General features: G+C 45.8%; 1 protein-coding gene and 1 long non-coding RNA gene across 6 annotated transcripts in view; both read right to left on the bottom strand.

Annotated features, from left to right (window-relative positions):
- The window catches only part of Unk (unk zinc finger), a 30,116-nt gene that overhangs the window by 13,731 nt on the left and 195 nt on the right, over positions 1-16,190 (bottom strand). The window lies entirely within an intron of this gene.
- Positions 86-16,097, bottom strand: LOC134480906 (uncharacterized). The gene is made up of 2 exons (XR_010055885.1): positions 10,198-16,097; positions 86-8,247 (listed from the first exon to the last, which is right to left on the bottom strand). It is a non-coding gene; the product is annotated as an uncharacterized LOC134480906 (long non-coding RNA).

Below are 16,190 nucleotides of genomic sequence, written 5' to 3'. Positions count from 1 at the left end.
CAGGAGAGGTCCAGGCCTGAGGCCGAACCTCGCTGGGATTCCACACAGCATGAGCCGCAGGCCACAAGAGCCTTGTGGGTTGTTGGGGCCAGCTGTAGTATTCAGCAGCAGCTTGGCTGAGCGAGCCCTCTGAGGTTTCCCAGGCCAAGCCACTAATCATAGGGAAAGGGTTATTCACAAGAGGGTGAGCGGTCTGTGGTTCCCTGCTGTCCACATGCACCTGACCATCCGGAGACCTCCCCTACACTAGGGACCAAGTTGGCACTGTGGACTGAGGGAAGAAATATGGAGACACTGCTTTGGGGCCCTGTTTGCAAAGTGTCCCTCTGGACAAGCTCTAGTCACTGTCCTTGAGACGTCTTCACACCTGCACGAATACTGGGAAGGAGTTCACACAAGGTCCTAACCTCCTCCTTAGACTAAACCATCCCATCACCCTACGCAAGACAACAGCTGGGGCTGTTCTCTCTTCTACCCTCATGTGTCAGGGTGTCAAAGTCTCCCCCATACTCTACAGTAGAGGGCTTCAAACCCCTTCACCCCCGATGGGACATATTGGGGACAATTTGTTTTCTTCACTTAATCCCACCTAAGGCTCTCCCAGACTGGGGTGGAAACTGTCCTGTTGACTAGGCTGTGAGTGCAGTTTTCTTTAAATATTTCATTGTGTATAGTGTGCTCGTGGCTGGGTGGGAATGGGAACATATGCCACAGCACATGTGTGGAAGTCAGAGGACAATTCTATGACAATTCTCCTTCCACCTTTATGTGGGTTCCAGGATCAAACTCAGGTCACTGGCTGCTGCCATCTTCAAAACCATTGGCAGGCCATTTTCTTCAGACATTCTTTCAAGTGTTAATTATACAAGTAACCACTGGGTTGTGAGGTGAGGAGAGATGCAGAGTGCCCACTGCAGACTGGTTACATACATAGGCATAAGGGGCAAGGCGGAAGCAACCCGGTTTGAACTGGCGGCTGCTGTTCAGGTGGAGCCTAGGTCTGCAGGGCATAGAAACAGGCTTCAGCCCACATGCCTGAGGACTAGTCAGACCAATGAAAGCAGGGATCAGATAGAAGTGTCTGGTGTGAGGGCACAGAGACAGGAGCAGGTTTCATGGGAAATACATTATGTGTGGGACTGACAGAAAGGTGGACAGGGGTGTGAAGACTTTGCTCCTGCTATCTTAGGAACCAAGAAGGGTCCCTGTGACCCAGGCGGGATGGAGAGACACACGGCATCCAATCCCATGAGGGCCAAGCTCCTCTACAGAAGTGAGTGCAGCAAACCCACAGGCTGTGCAGCTATTGCCACTGGGCCCCAGAGACATCCCGAGACATTGGAGAAAAATCTGGGAGGCCATACGGCCTGATGCTCTCCTGGATCTTTGACATTTAAACAAAAGATCTCTCCTGTCTGTCTGCCTGGCTAGAAAGACACTGTGCCTTCTTGGCTATATTCAGATACCAAATCCTGGCACTAAATTAGGGTATACCCATGCTCCAAGCTACGAGACTGATCCTTCTTTGAGAAGCATACGTTCTTCCTACTCCTGAAGTAAATACAGAACACCTACGTAAGATGGACTTCCAGGTGCCTGGAGAGATGGCTCAGAGGTTAAGAGCACTGACTGCTCTTCCTAAGGTCCTGAGTTCAAACCCCAGCAACCACCTGGTGGCTCACAACCGTCTGTAATGAGATCTGATGCCCTCTTCTGGTGTATCTGAGGACAGCTATAGTATATATGTTTATATATAATAAATCTTTTTTAAAAACAGAGCTCCAGGGGTTGGGGATTTAGCTCAGTGGTAGAGCGCTTGCCTAGCAAGCGCAAGGCCCTGGGTTCGATCCCCAGCTCCGAAAAAAAGAAAACAAAAAAAAAAAAAAAAAAAGAAAGAAAACAAAACAAAACAAAAAAAACCCCAGAGCTCCAGGGCTCACTGCTACTCTGTCCTCTTGCCCCTCCCACCTCTCCACGTGCTCATGGCCAGCCTCTACTTCTCTGCTCACTCTCTCTGCCCTTCTGTCCCTACTACCCTCTCAACTCCCTTCCTCATGCGGTGAATAAACTATTCTATACTAAAAAAAAAAAAAAAAAAAAAAAAAAAAAAAAAAAAAGGAGCTCCAGATAAACACTGAGTAGTTTCCTATCCTATCATACTCCATGGGACATACTAACACTGAATCACTGTGCACTGTGACTCTATCCTCTATCTAGCTGGTATCCAATACTTAACTGTTCTCTTGAGGCTGCTGTAAAATAAAATTTTGGTGCTCTTAAAAGTTTGACAGGGTGTGGTGGCATAGTCTTTAACCCCACCACTTGGCACAGGCAGGAGCAGGTTTGGGGTCAGTTTGGGGTCAGTACGGTCTATCCAGTAAGAAAATAAAAGCATCTGAGGCTGGGCTTAGTGGTACACACTTTAATCTTAGCACTAAGAAGGTAGAGGAAGATGGCTCTCTGTAAGTTGGAAGCCAGCCTTCACAACATAGAGCATTTCAGGCTAGCCAGGACTATTTAGTGGGGCGCTATCTCAATAATAACAAAATAAAACAAAGAGTTTGGTGTCAGCATCTTGATGAGAACACAGGAGACAGGGAAGGCACTAATATGTGGTCCCTAGCGTGGGCGTAGCTGTTCTCCTGAAGAGCCACTTGCTGGGGCGGAAGCTATGCACGGGAGCTTGCACACTCGGGGCAGCCAGGTCTCCAGTGCCACATACATGCAAAGGGCCCCACACATCCTGCCTGTCAGGAATTCCTCAGGTGGGGTTAGAGGCAACAGATCACTTCAGCCACATCTGCACTGCTGCTGCTCCGTGTCGGGTACCCCGTTCTTGTTAATAGGACTCGTTATTCTTCCTAAAGCCTGGGTAAGCCAACACCGCCACTCAGCCATCCACCAGGCCCACTGTGCTCTTCTAACCGTCCTCTTTGAGTCTTCATCATTCTGGCCACAATTGGAACACTTGGGGCCAGAAAACTTTCCTGTCTTTGTTTGTCTTACTCCTTACTGTTGGAATCAAAGTCTGCTGAATGGAAACGAACCTTTGGATGCCGCAACTTCTGTGAAGTCTTCCTTGCTTCACCTAGCTCTCTGTTAGCTCTCCACTGCCTCGAACACTGGGGATAGAACCCAGGGCCTTGCACATAGTAGGCCAGCACTCTCCCACCAAGCTACACACTATGCGTTTCTTAGTTCTTATCCTGCTTTGCATATTAATCATACACACTTTGCTTTATGGATTGAGTATGCCTTATCTGAAATGCTTGAGATGAAAGTTACTTAACATCTTTTTAAATTTGGAGAGCTAGACGCTAAGCTACCATAGGGATGGAACATAACTCTATTCACAAAATGTATGTTTCACATACATTTTAGAAATATCAACTCCTGAGTAACCAGAATTATAAGTACTTACACCATGCCCATCCATACCTGTGACCCAGTACACAGAGGAGAGAAACTTCCCACTTGGTTTTAATTTTGTCTTTATTTCTGTGTTTACACATGTAGTGTGCATGAGTACAGGTACTCATGTGTGTAGGTACTCATCAGAGGTGATGCTGGGTGTCTTCCTCTATTGTTCTCCCCCTCTTTCTTACGACAACGGCTGTCCTGAAGCTGAAGCCCAGCCATCGGCTGGAGCAGTGGGCCAGACCATCAGGATCCCCATCTCCCCCTCCAGTGCAGAGACTACAGCGTGTGCTACCATGCCCAGCTTTATCAGGATGCTGGGCATCCAAAACCAGGTCCTCATGCTTAGGAATTAAGTCTTTACTCAAGGAGACATCACACTTGGCCCTCTACTTGGGATGTCATGTCTGTGATCACAGTTTTGTCCTTTGCGATTTTATGTTAGAGCTTCTCAGTTTGCACTATATACATGACTATATATAGTACTACCACTTTATATCACTACTCTATATGACTCAACGGCAAACTCATCGGAATCCAACAGGTCTGACAAAGAAATAATACTTGCCTGTTTTCTGACTCAAGCATCAAGGAATTAAAAGCTCACAAAGGAGGAAACACCAACGCCTGACAGCACCACAAGGCACCATCACAGGGAGCACCAAGCCTTCGGCCAGGGGAGATGTACTACAGAGTGACTTAGAACTTAGCACTCGGGACTCAACTGGACTGCAGAAAAAATTTGCAGGACGAAAGGCCAAACACAGAGTTTATATAAGGCCTACAAGATGGTGCAGCGGATAAGGCAGCTGTGCAGGCCTGACAGGAGTTTAATCCCCAGAATCAAAGAAAAACGGCCAGAGACTGACCACCTACTCCACAAAGCTAACCTCTGACATCCACATGCAAACCCCCACCAGGCACAAATGGACATAAATACATGCAAATACATTAAAAAAGTAAAGCTGCATTTGGGGGACAGAAGAGATAGATGGCTTAGCAGCTAAGAATGCTGTCTAGGGGCTGGAGAGATGGCTCAGCGGTTAAAAGCACTAACTGCTCTTCCAGAGGTCCTGAGTTCAATTCCCAGCAACTACATGGTGGCTCACAACCATCTGTAATGGGATGCTCTCTTCTGAAGTGCCTGAAGAGAACTACAGTGTACTAACATATAGATAAAATAAATAAATCTAAAAAAAATACTGTCTATTCTTTCGGAGGACCCAGGTTCGACTCCTAGCACCTACATGGTAGCTATTAACTGTCAGTAACTCGACACCCAGGGGATCATATTCCCGCTTCTGGCCTTTGCAGGTACCACGTGTGCACTTGGTATCCAGACATAAATGCAGGCAATGCTCCCTCTCCTGTCCCTCTCCCTCTCTTTCCCCCCTCCCTCCCTCTCTGCACTACTTTTGGAGCTGCTGAGATGGCTCAGTGGTTTAATCCTCAGAACTCACATGGTGGGTCACAACCACGCACAACTCCACTTCTAGGGGATGACACATACACATGGTGCACTTATACACATGCAGGCAAATATTCACACATTAAATAAATAAATGCTACTTTTTAGTTCACTACAATCAAGAGACTTCTAAATGTACGCATAAGCCATTATGAAAACCGCCCCATCTGTTAGTTATGCATCACAGTGTTCTCTAGAGTTTCCCACTTTTCCTTTCCTCTCCTACCTTACACAACAGGAAGTCAGGACAAAGCCACTCAGATCCCACTCACAGGCTTCCATCTTCCACAGACAAAACAGGATTTTACTAATGACCAGGGTGACCTCCTGCCTCTGTCTTCTGGACAGACAAGATGACAGGTGTACAGCCGTACAACCTTGGGAGAGTGGAGTTTTCAGGGGATGCACCCAGCTGTGTCCAGTCAACCTCCGTCCATCTTTGTACTTCAAAAGTCTGGAAGCATTTGGTCGTGGTGCCAGGTTAATCCCACACACAGGAGGCAGAGGCTGGTGGATGCCTATGAACTGGAGGCTGGCCTGACCTACACAGGCAGTTTTAGGTCAGCCAAAGCTACACAGTGAGATGATGTCTCAAAGAAAAAGAAAAGTTCCAAAGGACAAGATGGCTCAGTGGTTAAGAGCACTGACTGCTCTTCTAAAAGTCTTGAGTTCAAATCCCAGCAACCACATGGTGGCTCACAACCATCTGTAATGGGACCTGATGCCCTCTTCTGGCGCGTCTGAAGACAGCTACCGTGTACTCACATACATAAATCTAAAAAAAGAGAATAACTAAATGGACTACAAATCATATTCTTCAGTCAGCTCTCCAGAAACCCAAGAGGCTAAAAGCCAAGGGACACTTCCCTGGCCTCCCAGTTCCTGCAAGAATTGAGAGGAAGCAGGACTCTGGGGCTACACCCTCAGAGCACCACACTCACGCAGCTGTACAAGCCAAGAAGCAGTGACCCACAGGGGACAGGACAACTCACCAAACCACTCGGGCACCTGAGTAAAAAGCCATCACAGCCGGTGTGGGGGCACACACATGCAGTCCCAATACTTGGAAAGGTAAGGCAGACAGATCCCTGTGAGTCCAAGGCCAGGCCAGACACAGGCAACGAAAAGAAAACAAACAGTGAACATTTTACACAGCCCACTGTTGGCCTTTTGGGAACTTTTCTCCCAGTAATTTTATATACATACAATAACTATAATCACTTTGTAATATGATGTTGTTCTTCAAACTTAAACTGGATGCATGCATCTACTTAAAGAAAAGTGACCCTGACTTATTTTCTACTTACATTGGGTTCTCTCCATTTTCTAAAGCTCGGGGGAAAAGGGCAGGCTCCATGAAATCTAAATTGAAGGGCTGGAGAGATGGCCCAGCTGCTAGGAGAATATGCTGTTCTGCAGGGGCCAGAGTTCCAGGGGATCTGATGCCCTCTTCTGGCCTCTGAGGGAACTGCACTCACATGGCACACAGCCCACATTCCCTCTACACACATAATTTGAAATAAGAAGAATAAATTTAAAAAATCTAAACTCAACCAGATATGGTGGCGCATGCCTTTAACCACTGCACTCAGAAGGCAGAGGCAGGGGAAACTCTGTGAGTTCAAAACCAGACTGGTCTACAAAGTCAGTACCAGGAAAGCGAGGGCTATAGAAACAAAGTGTCTTGGAAAACCAAGGAAACAAACAAACGAACCCAAAAGGAAATAAATCTGGAAAGGCTGAGTGGGTTGAAGATGGAATACAGGTAAGAAATTCCCAAAGGAATACACAAAAATATATCAAAACCAAAACAGGGTAGTAAGATGGCTCAGTGGCTAAAGGCACCAAGTTTGGTGATCTGAGTTTATCTGTGGTGCCCACATAGTAGAGGAAGAAAACAGATTTATGCAAGCTGTCCTCAGTCACAAACACATGAGCACACACACAAATAGAGACGTGTTAGCAGGAATTTAGCCCTACAACAGTGAGAGAGGCAGTCCAGCGAGGGTTCTGCAAAGACCAGAGAGTGGCTGGACAGAGAACTGTTCTCTGAAAGACTGACGCTCAGGTACCCTGTGGACTCAGACTATGTTGGTGCAGATGACTTGGGCTGAGCTCAGAACCCAGTAAGGGGCCACGTGCAGTGCTGCATCCTGAGACCGATAGACTGAGACTAAGGGTGTAAGGAGGTCCTGTAACAAACAAAGCATTTACAATGTGTAAATGCCAGGAACTGCCCCGTGCACTGTGCTTGCTGAGATATGGACCAGCTCACCACCTCCAGCTCTAGGCCGCTCCAAGCCCCACCTGTGTGAGTTCATGGACCTTACAGCAGCAGTCTTGTGACTGTCCTAGAAACTGCAGTGTGCGAGGCAGAGCTGGGCCTCACACAGCTGACATGACCATGAGACAGACCCTTAATCACCTTGCTGACTATTAACTGCACTTAACTGACCTAAAGGAAAATACACACAGCACCAAGTAAGTACCTGTGAGGCTGCCCTGTGTGCACCATGGAGCACTTCTGCCAGGACATACAATATCCAAGTCAATCAAAGACAACCAGAACCAGCTGTGCCACACACCTTCCCTCTCAGCACACAGGTGGCACAGGAAGTGGGTCTTTAGGAGTCTGGAGCCCATCTGCTCTGCATAGCACATGTCAAGCCAAGCAAAGCTACGCACCCAGACCTGAGCTCAAAATGAACGAATGAATAAAAAGACAAACGTTGTCTTTAAATATGTCCTGCTAGGTATTTCCTTCTCCCTCCCCCCTCCCCCCTTTCTCTCTCATATCAAAAATAAATTATAAGTTAGTTTTCAAGTAGAAAAGTATTGATCTCTAATTTATGTTTACACAGATTTGGTTCACACAGACTTGAAGGAAGTTAAATAACAAGCACCTTGTAAATAAATTAACATCAAAAGACACAGCAAATAACAAAATAAAAACTAAGACATAAAAACTAGTTAAAACTTTAATTAATAACACACCACATAAAAGGATTTAATCAAAAAAATTCTTTTTCTGGATCACATCTACTTCTCTCCATTAGAGTTCTGTAAATAAGCCAAGATGAGACCTGAGCCTTCCCACTCCTCGTTAAGAAGCCAATCTTTCAGGACTGACAGTGGCCACACGGGTCAATGCTGAGCATGGACGCATGCAAACTGCGACACAGGAATAGAGGAGGAGCCATGTCGCTCAGCTCTTCTTTGTCTACCTTTGTCTTCTGCATCTCCTAAATAAACTGAGCCACCAACAGGGGAAAGGTGACTTCTCAGAGAATACTACGTCTGCTTTTAGTTGCTAGACCCTTTCCATCTTCGCTCTCCCCAGCTCTTGATAGTGCTGGCAAATTCTACACACGGGCAAAGACAAAAGGAGGGGAAATTGAGGGATCTTACAGAAAATGGTGAAATGTTTGCTGTGGTTACAAGGAATGCAGAGATAGTCATTAGCAACCCAAGTGCCTGAGCCCCGTGGGCTGGCTGCCCTGCATGCCCATGCAAACCTAAGAGCCACCCGGATGGACAATGGCTCTCCCACCTTAGCAGACACTCTCTCCCACCCTTTCTGGCCCTGGGAGGTGAACCCAACTCATATCATGAAACAGATGGGGAAAACAGGCTTCCTCTTTCAGCAGTTGTCAATTTCGAGACAACACTTCTCAAACTTGCTGTGAACGTCTACTTAGCTCAAAAGCCCTCTGACCTTCCCACATGGGGGCACACCCCTGAAGCACAGTGTAAGAATGCAGATACTGAAAGGCTGGGAGCAGGGCACCGTGGAGCTTTTTGCAAATCAGTCTTTCCCATATTGAACAGAAGGCTGCTGAACAGATCGTATGTTCAAAAGTCTCTCTATGGAAGTGATCTTTATTAAAATTTTTAAAATTTTGAGAAAAAGTCACAGTTTAAACTCATCAAAGTGTATATTTGGTAGTTTTCAATATATTTGATCATGTGCAATTCACGGAGCTGAGAATGTACCTCAGTTGGTCAGGGCTTGACCATGACTAGCTACCCTGGATCACGTAAACCACAGATGGTAGCCCACACCTGTGGTCTCAACACTCAGGAGGTGGAGCAGGGAGCTCAGAGGTCAGAGGTCAAGGCTATACTTGGTAGAAGAGCAGGTTTGAGGCAGCCTGAGCTGAGACAATGTCTGAAGAAAGAGAGAGATCGCAAGAGGTAGCAGGGCAATGGGGAGATGGGAGGGAGAAACATTAGGATAACTAACATGTGCTGATTAAAAAAAATTTTTTAAGCAGAAAAAGGTGTTGTTGCTGGGCATGAAATCCCAGCATGTGGGGAAGAGGCAGGCAGATCTGTGTGAGATGCCAGGGTTATGTAGCGTCCCTGTCTCAAAGAAAAATAAAACGATATAATCATCACAGATGTCTAATTCTAGAATATTCATTCCCATTGAACCAAAAATACATCCCATGCTCATGATCACAAGTGCTGCTTTACCCATGTTTCTCCAGGTGCCTCTGTTGCTAGGCATACTGAGAAGGTCGTCTAGGGTGAGTTTACAGACCATCTGCTGGTCTATGGAATGCTGCACGTCTACATAATGTCAAACCAAATTTCTTAGCATTTTTAATAACCAGGCTAATATAGCCTTATGTAGTAGCTAGGAATGACAGAAAAGCTTACATCCAGCTTCTACCTTCACGTGACACACTAGTGTGCTCCCAAATTCATTGTTGCGAACTGCAGTACAGCCACACACACTGGAGTGCAGCTTTCTGAACAGCACGAGTCACTCACTGACCGAGCATCAGAGAGGAACTGAATGTGGATACATTAAAGGGAAGGCAGAAGCCACGCATGGCGGTGCATGCCTATAGCCATTAGTCCCAGACTCAGAGGCAGAGGCAGAGGCAGAGGGCAGGCGGATCCCTGTGAGTTTCAGGACAGCCAGAGCTATATGAAGAGAGACCCTGTCTTAAAAATAAAGGAGAGGAAGCAGTAATACTTGATTAGCCACAACTGTCCATAGTAGCAACTTCAAAATACGGAAGATACACTTGGCCAGTGGTAACACTTCTTTAGGATCAAATACACTTGGACTACAGAACAACGAAAACAAAGCCTTTAATTATTAAACAAATACTGTCCAGATTGGAAACATAACCAGAAGCCTTTCTCCTCCACCTCCTTCTTTCATAGCTCCTGACCCAACAGCTTCTAAAAGAAAATAACAGCCAAGCAAATGCCTAGCAAGAAAGCTGCCTGTGCGCTTCTCGGGCTGCAGGATTTTAAGTGTGCACATGGCTTCTGAGACACAGGAGAAGAGACCTCACCTTCAGGCATCAGGGTGTTAGAAGCGGGAAGTAGTAGTCCACGTGGGTGTCTTGTTTTCTGCACTTACATGGGGTGCTATCTCCAGAGAAGCTCCTTACAGGGTGCCCAAGATGGAGTGCTCTAAGTTGTTCTCAGGGTTGTCCAGCTGCCCTCAGCAATAGGTCAGTCTTTGTAGGTTGACAGAGACCACCAGTCAAAGCAGATGCATATGGACTGAGGGAGCTTCTTTAGGTATCTAACGTCGCTGGATTAAAACAAAAAACTTAACCATTAAGCAAATTGTAACTTTATCACTACTTTAGGAATAAAAGGGATAAATCACTACTTTATAAAATCACTACTTTAGTGAAAAGCCCAGGGTCAGCATGGCACTGAATGAATGGGATTTGGTGAGCCTTGACTCGAAGCCACAAGCAGCTCTTCTGTTCTGAAGGAAGTTAATTTGGTTTGATAAACATGTAAATAAGATCCAGACAGGATTATGGTAACTCTTCCTCTCTGATGCTCGTTCAGTGAGTGACTTGTGCTGTTCAGTAAGCTGCACTCCAGTGTGTGTGGCTGTACTCAGTTTGCAACAATGAATTCAATACACGTTCACTTCCTAAATCTTCCAAAACACAATCAGGTGAAGTCCGTGAAGTTATAACAGTAATGTAGCCTCAGGATAGCCTCCCTCTTTATACATGCTAGGCAATCATCCTACCGACTACAGCACATCCGGAACCACGTCATCTTTCCTGAGGAAAGCTCAAGAAATCAACCCTGTACTGGGGAGATGGCTAAGAGTTTGTAGTGTGGCCAAGTCTAACAACCTAAATTCAATCTGGGAAACACACATGGTACATAAAGAAAACCCACTCTTACACACTGTCCTCTGACTTCCCCAGCCCACAACATAAACACAATGTTACACTACAACAAAAACACAAATAAGTTCTAATCCAGGAGACGCCTGCACAAACAGTATTATGGAGCATTTCTCTTCTAAGAAATCACCTAGAGGGCAGTGTGCTGCATGCCTTTAATCCCTGCACTGGCAAGGAGACATCTGAGTTCAAAGGCTACACAGTGAGACCGTTTCAAAAATAAAGAATAAATAAGCCACCCCAAAACTTTTCCATAACTAGAATTTCATTTTCCTGTATCAAGAGCATTAACAAGTCTGAGAATCAAGGAAAGCCACAGGACTCAAAAACAGGTATCTCTGACGCAGACTTCCTCTCTCTTACAGGGCAAAATAACAAAAGAAACTAATATTTTAAATGATACCGTCCTTCCTCAGCCTGTCCTAGCGGTGAATGCCTTTAATCCCAGCAGAGGGCAGAGGCAGACAGATCTCAGCCTGGTCTATAGAGTGAGTTCCAGGACTACATAGTAAGACCCTGTCTTAACTCACTCCCCCCGCCCCCGTGTGTGTGTAAGTGTAAGGCACACACGTGTGGAGGTCAGAGAAAAACTGGTAGAGCTGACTCTCTCCTTCCACTGCTGTGGGTTCCTGAGTCCTGAACTCAGGTCATTAGTCTAACCCAACTGCTTGTACCCACTGAGCCATCTCATCAGCCCTCAACTAACTCCCTTTTTTGTTCCTTCTGTTTTTTGTTCTGTATTCCTGGCTGAGTGCTGGGATTTAAGGTATAGGATACCACCACCTGGCCAACTTCTTATTCTTGGATCTGTTTTTTATGAAGCTCTTCTAACATACAATGTAGACTTGCTATGAACAAAGCTGGCTTAGATTTTGCCCTTGACAAGAGATACATGTGGTTCTTTTGCTGGAAGTGTCTTAACTTACACATCACTTTCATTTTCCTGAGTGCTAATGAAATACTTGGAACTACACAACAGACAACTCTAATATAATCCTATTTTTCTATAAGGACTGGATTCCTCAAGGCTAGCGCAAATAGCAACAACTATTTGCTGGTTATTTCAACTTCCCTTAATGCAAGATTGTTTAAAAGATTAAGAGGAGGGGACTGGAGAAATGGCTCAGTGGTTAAGAGTACTGACTGCTCTTCCAGAGGTCCTGAGTTCAATTCCCTGCCAACTACATAGTGGCTCACAACCATCTGTAATGGGATCTGATGCCTTCTCTGGTGTGTCTGAAGACAGCTACGTTATAATTATATATATAAAGTTAATAAATCTTAAAACCATCTTTTCATGAACTTTTGGCTACAGGAGTGTTCAAGCCTTCCTGGACACACGTCTGTAATCCCAGCACCTAGGAGGTGGAGGCAAAGGGATGAGTAGTAGCTTGGGGTCATCTTCCACAGAAAACTTAGAGTGAAACAAAAGGAACTAACAAATCAAGTGATGGCAGCAGACATCTCAAAGGAAGACAGGACTCTGAGTTTGAGGCAGGCTGGGCTTCATTGAGAGCAATGTCCCAAACCAAACTCCCTTAAAAACAACACGTCAGGGGGTTGGGGATTTGGCTCAGCGGTAGAGTGCTTGCCTAGCAACCGCAAGGCCCTGGGTTCGGTCCCCAGCTCCGAAAAAAAAAAAGAAAAAAAAAAAAAAAAAAAACACGTCAGAAGTTTTAAAAGGCAAAACATTATGGGACTGGAGAGATGGCTCAATGGTTAAGAGCACTGGCTGCTCTTCCAGAGGTCCTGAGTTCAATTCCCAGCAACCACATGGTGGCTCACAACCATCTGTAATGAGATCTGATGCCTTCTTATGGTGTGTCTGAAGACAGACAGTGTACTCACATACATGAAATAAATAAATCTTAAAAAAAAAAAAAAGTGTCTCAAGCTGGTGAGATGACTCAGAAGGTGAGACACTTGCCACCAAATCTTATTTCTAGATCCTGTATGGAGAAAGGAGAAAGTAACTAATGCTCACACGCATACATCACCCTCATACCACAGGCACTCAAATACATGATTTAATAAAGATGCCTCAAGACCCTGGAGAAATAGAACAACAAACACCAACTGGGAATCAAGAGGACCAAACCTTGGCTATTAGGACTGGACAGATGGTTCAGCTGGCTGCTCTGGCAGAGAACCTGGTTTGATTCCCAGCACCCACATGGCAGCTCACAACCATCTATAACTCCCGCTTTAGAGGACCTGATGCCCCTCTCTGGGTTCAAGAGCACCAGACACACTCCTGCTGCAGACACACACACACACACAAACAAAATAAAAACAATTTTAAAAAAATCAGATACAGCTGGGCGCCAGTACGCACGCCTTTAATCACACTACTCAAGCAGCAGAGACAGGCAGATCTGAGTTGAAAGCCAGCCTAGTCTACACCATGAATTCCAGAACTGGGCTACACAGTGAAACCCTGTCTTGAAAAACAAACAAGCGAACAGTTCATACGCTGACAATCAATCACACTGTATCCACTCCTTTCATCTGTAATTTCAAAACGACCAGAAAAGCATTCGAATGCACCGTCAGAGTATCTGGGCGACCACACAACACAGAAACTGAAGCCACAACTCATGCTGGCCACCTCCCGTTATCTCAAGAGTTCTGGAGCTGAGGAAAAGAAAAGAATCCCCAACAGGAGGCCAATCTGAGCAACACAGTGAGTTCCAGGCTAACCAAAGCTATATACCAAGACCTATCCTCAAAAAAAAAGTCTATGGAGAAGGCTCTATGAGTGCTTGCTGCAAGCATTCAGACCTGATTTCGAATACTCATCACCATGTATAAAGCCAGGTACGGCCACACGTGCTTATAACCCCAGTGTTAGGAGGTGGGGAGAAGTAGATGGTAGGAATTCACTGGCTAGCCAACCTGGCCAGTTTCAGGTCCAGTAAAATAAGCTATTTTTTTAAGATTTATGCTGTCTTCAGGCATCAGATTTCATTACAGATGGTTGTGAGCCACCATGTGGTTGCTGGGATTTGAACTCAGGATCTCTGGAAGAGCAGTCAGTCTTAACCACTAAGCCATCTCTCCAGCCCCAATAAACTATTTTTTAAAAGACTTATTATTTTATGTATGTGGGTGTTTTGTTTTACATGTATGCCTGCATACCAGAAGAAGACATAGGATCCCCATGGACTATAGTTATTGACAGCTATGAGTTACCATGTAGGTGTTGGGAATTGAACCCAGGACCTTTGGAAGAGCAGCCAGTGCTTTTAACCACAGAGCCATCTCTCCAGTCCCAAACAAACTATCTTAAGAAAATAAGGGGGTTGGGGATTTAGCTCAGTGGTAGAGCGCTTGCCTAGCAAACGCAAGGCCCTGGGTTCGGTCCCCAGCTCCGAAAAAAAGAACAAAAAAAAAAAAAAAAAAAAAGAAAAAGAAAATAAGGAGGGACAGGACACCTGATGCCCTCCCCTGATCTCCGAGTGACAATGTACACTACACACATTCTCAAGAAGAAACCAAGACGTATTCCAGTTTGTTTGTCATTGTACCAAATCATGATCCAAGTAACCAAAGATCATTTAAAAAGTTCCAAAATGAGGCCCAATGCTACAGATTTGTAATCCCAGCTACTCAGAAATCTGAGGCAGGAGGATGTAGAGTTCAAGTCCTGTTTGTGTTACAGAAGTTCAAGGCCAGCCCAAGTAACTTGGTGAGATTCTAGCTTAACAAGTAAAAGATAAACAAACACATGGGGTATGTGTGTCAAGATACAGCTCAATGGCAGAGGTGATCCCCAAAATGCAAGAGGCCTGGGTTCAGTTTTACACTACAACACGAGCTGCTGGCTGTGAGATGACAGGGTTGGTAAAGCACTTGCCAAGCTTAGCCATCTGAATTCAATTCCTAGAACCCACATGGTGAAAGGAGAACCAATTCCTCCAAAATGTTTTGACCTCCACACTTGCATATATTCACATACAAATAAACACATCTAATTTTTTAAAAGTTCCAATAAGCTTATAAATTTGGAAATCAAAACCTCATTTTTTCGTGACCAGGTAAGTGACATTATTCTGATGTTAGCTCATCAAAAGCAATGGCAAGGTTCCAGAGAACTCCGGTAAGAAAGGACCAACAAACTGACAATATTTGAGAGGTTAACCTGAGTTACACAGCAGTGACATTTGAATGTTGTCAGCCAACATCAGAGTCACTCAAAGAAACCAATACATTTTCTATAACCAAGGTTCCCCAGTCCCATCTCCCAAAAGGGTCAAGCCAAAGCTCCTCCTGCCTGACTTAGTTCTCAGTATTTCCAAAAGATGCTTCCTGCTCCCGGCTTAAGTGTTGGTCAACTCTCAGGTTCTGAAATTTCCACGGGTTGGGATCTCCTAAACAGGCCCATCATTCGGGCACCCAATGGGGGATGAGAGGCACTCCTGGCACATCGGGGAACGGAAACCAACACCACTGTACAAGAGGAACCACACCGTTGGCCTTTGTCTCACAGAACCTAGGCCTTCCGTGACATGACAGCCACGAAGATAGGGACCTAAGCTTGTACAACATGCAGCTTTTCCATTTTGACACTCTCATTTACGCCAGCTATACGAGGCTCTCTCGCTTGCCAGATTCTCAAGGGGCCTGCAATCATTTACACCCCGGATGTCGCTGACTCAAGCTGGAGAGTACTGCCTGATTCCGTGTCTGCACGTTTGACTGGTTAAGGGAATTCAAGCAGGGTGAATTATCCTCGTGGACAATCAAACGGGCCTTAGATACAAAAAGATCTCCGGTGCAGAGTCTCCTCCCAGGACTTCAAGCAAACAGTCATTTCTAGACACGTCTAGTGCTGGCTGGTAGAGAATTAGACTTGTCACGTCGTGGACCTATGTCACTCCCAAATAGCCTGCTACTGTGGTTTTATGTCTGAGGAACAGTCAGGCCTTCAAGGCCTACCCTGAGAAGTGTAGATTCGGGACCCGAGCTCCTGCCTTTCCAACTCGGAGGCTGGGACCGAGTTTCCCGCCCCACTGCCCCACTAGAGGTTGGTGACAGTTGAAGGAAGCTGGGACCGGCCCCAGCAGGTTGGAACCGGTCTGGGCCGAGCCGGAGGAAGGGGGGGGAAACAGCCTCGCGCTCTCCCT

Source organism: Rattus norvegicus, chromosome 10 (assembly GCF_036323735.1).
Source record: "Rattus norvegicus strain BN/NHsdMcwi chromosome 10, GRCr8, whole genome shotgun sequence".
Taxonomy (NCBI): Eukaryota; Metazoa; Chordata; class Mammalia; order Rodentia; family Muridae; genus Rattus; species Rattus norvegicus.
The sequence above is the reverse complement of the archived record's forward strand: the minus strand, read 5'-3'. Positions and strand labels throughout refer to the sequence as shown.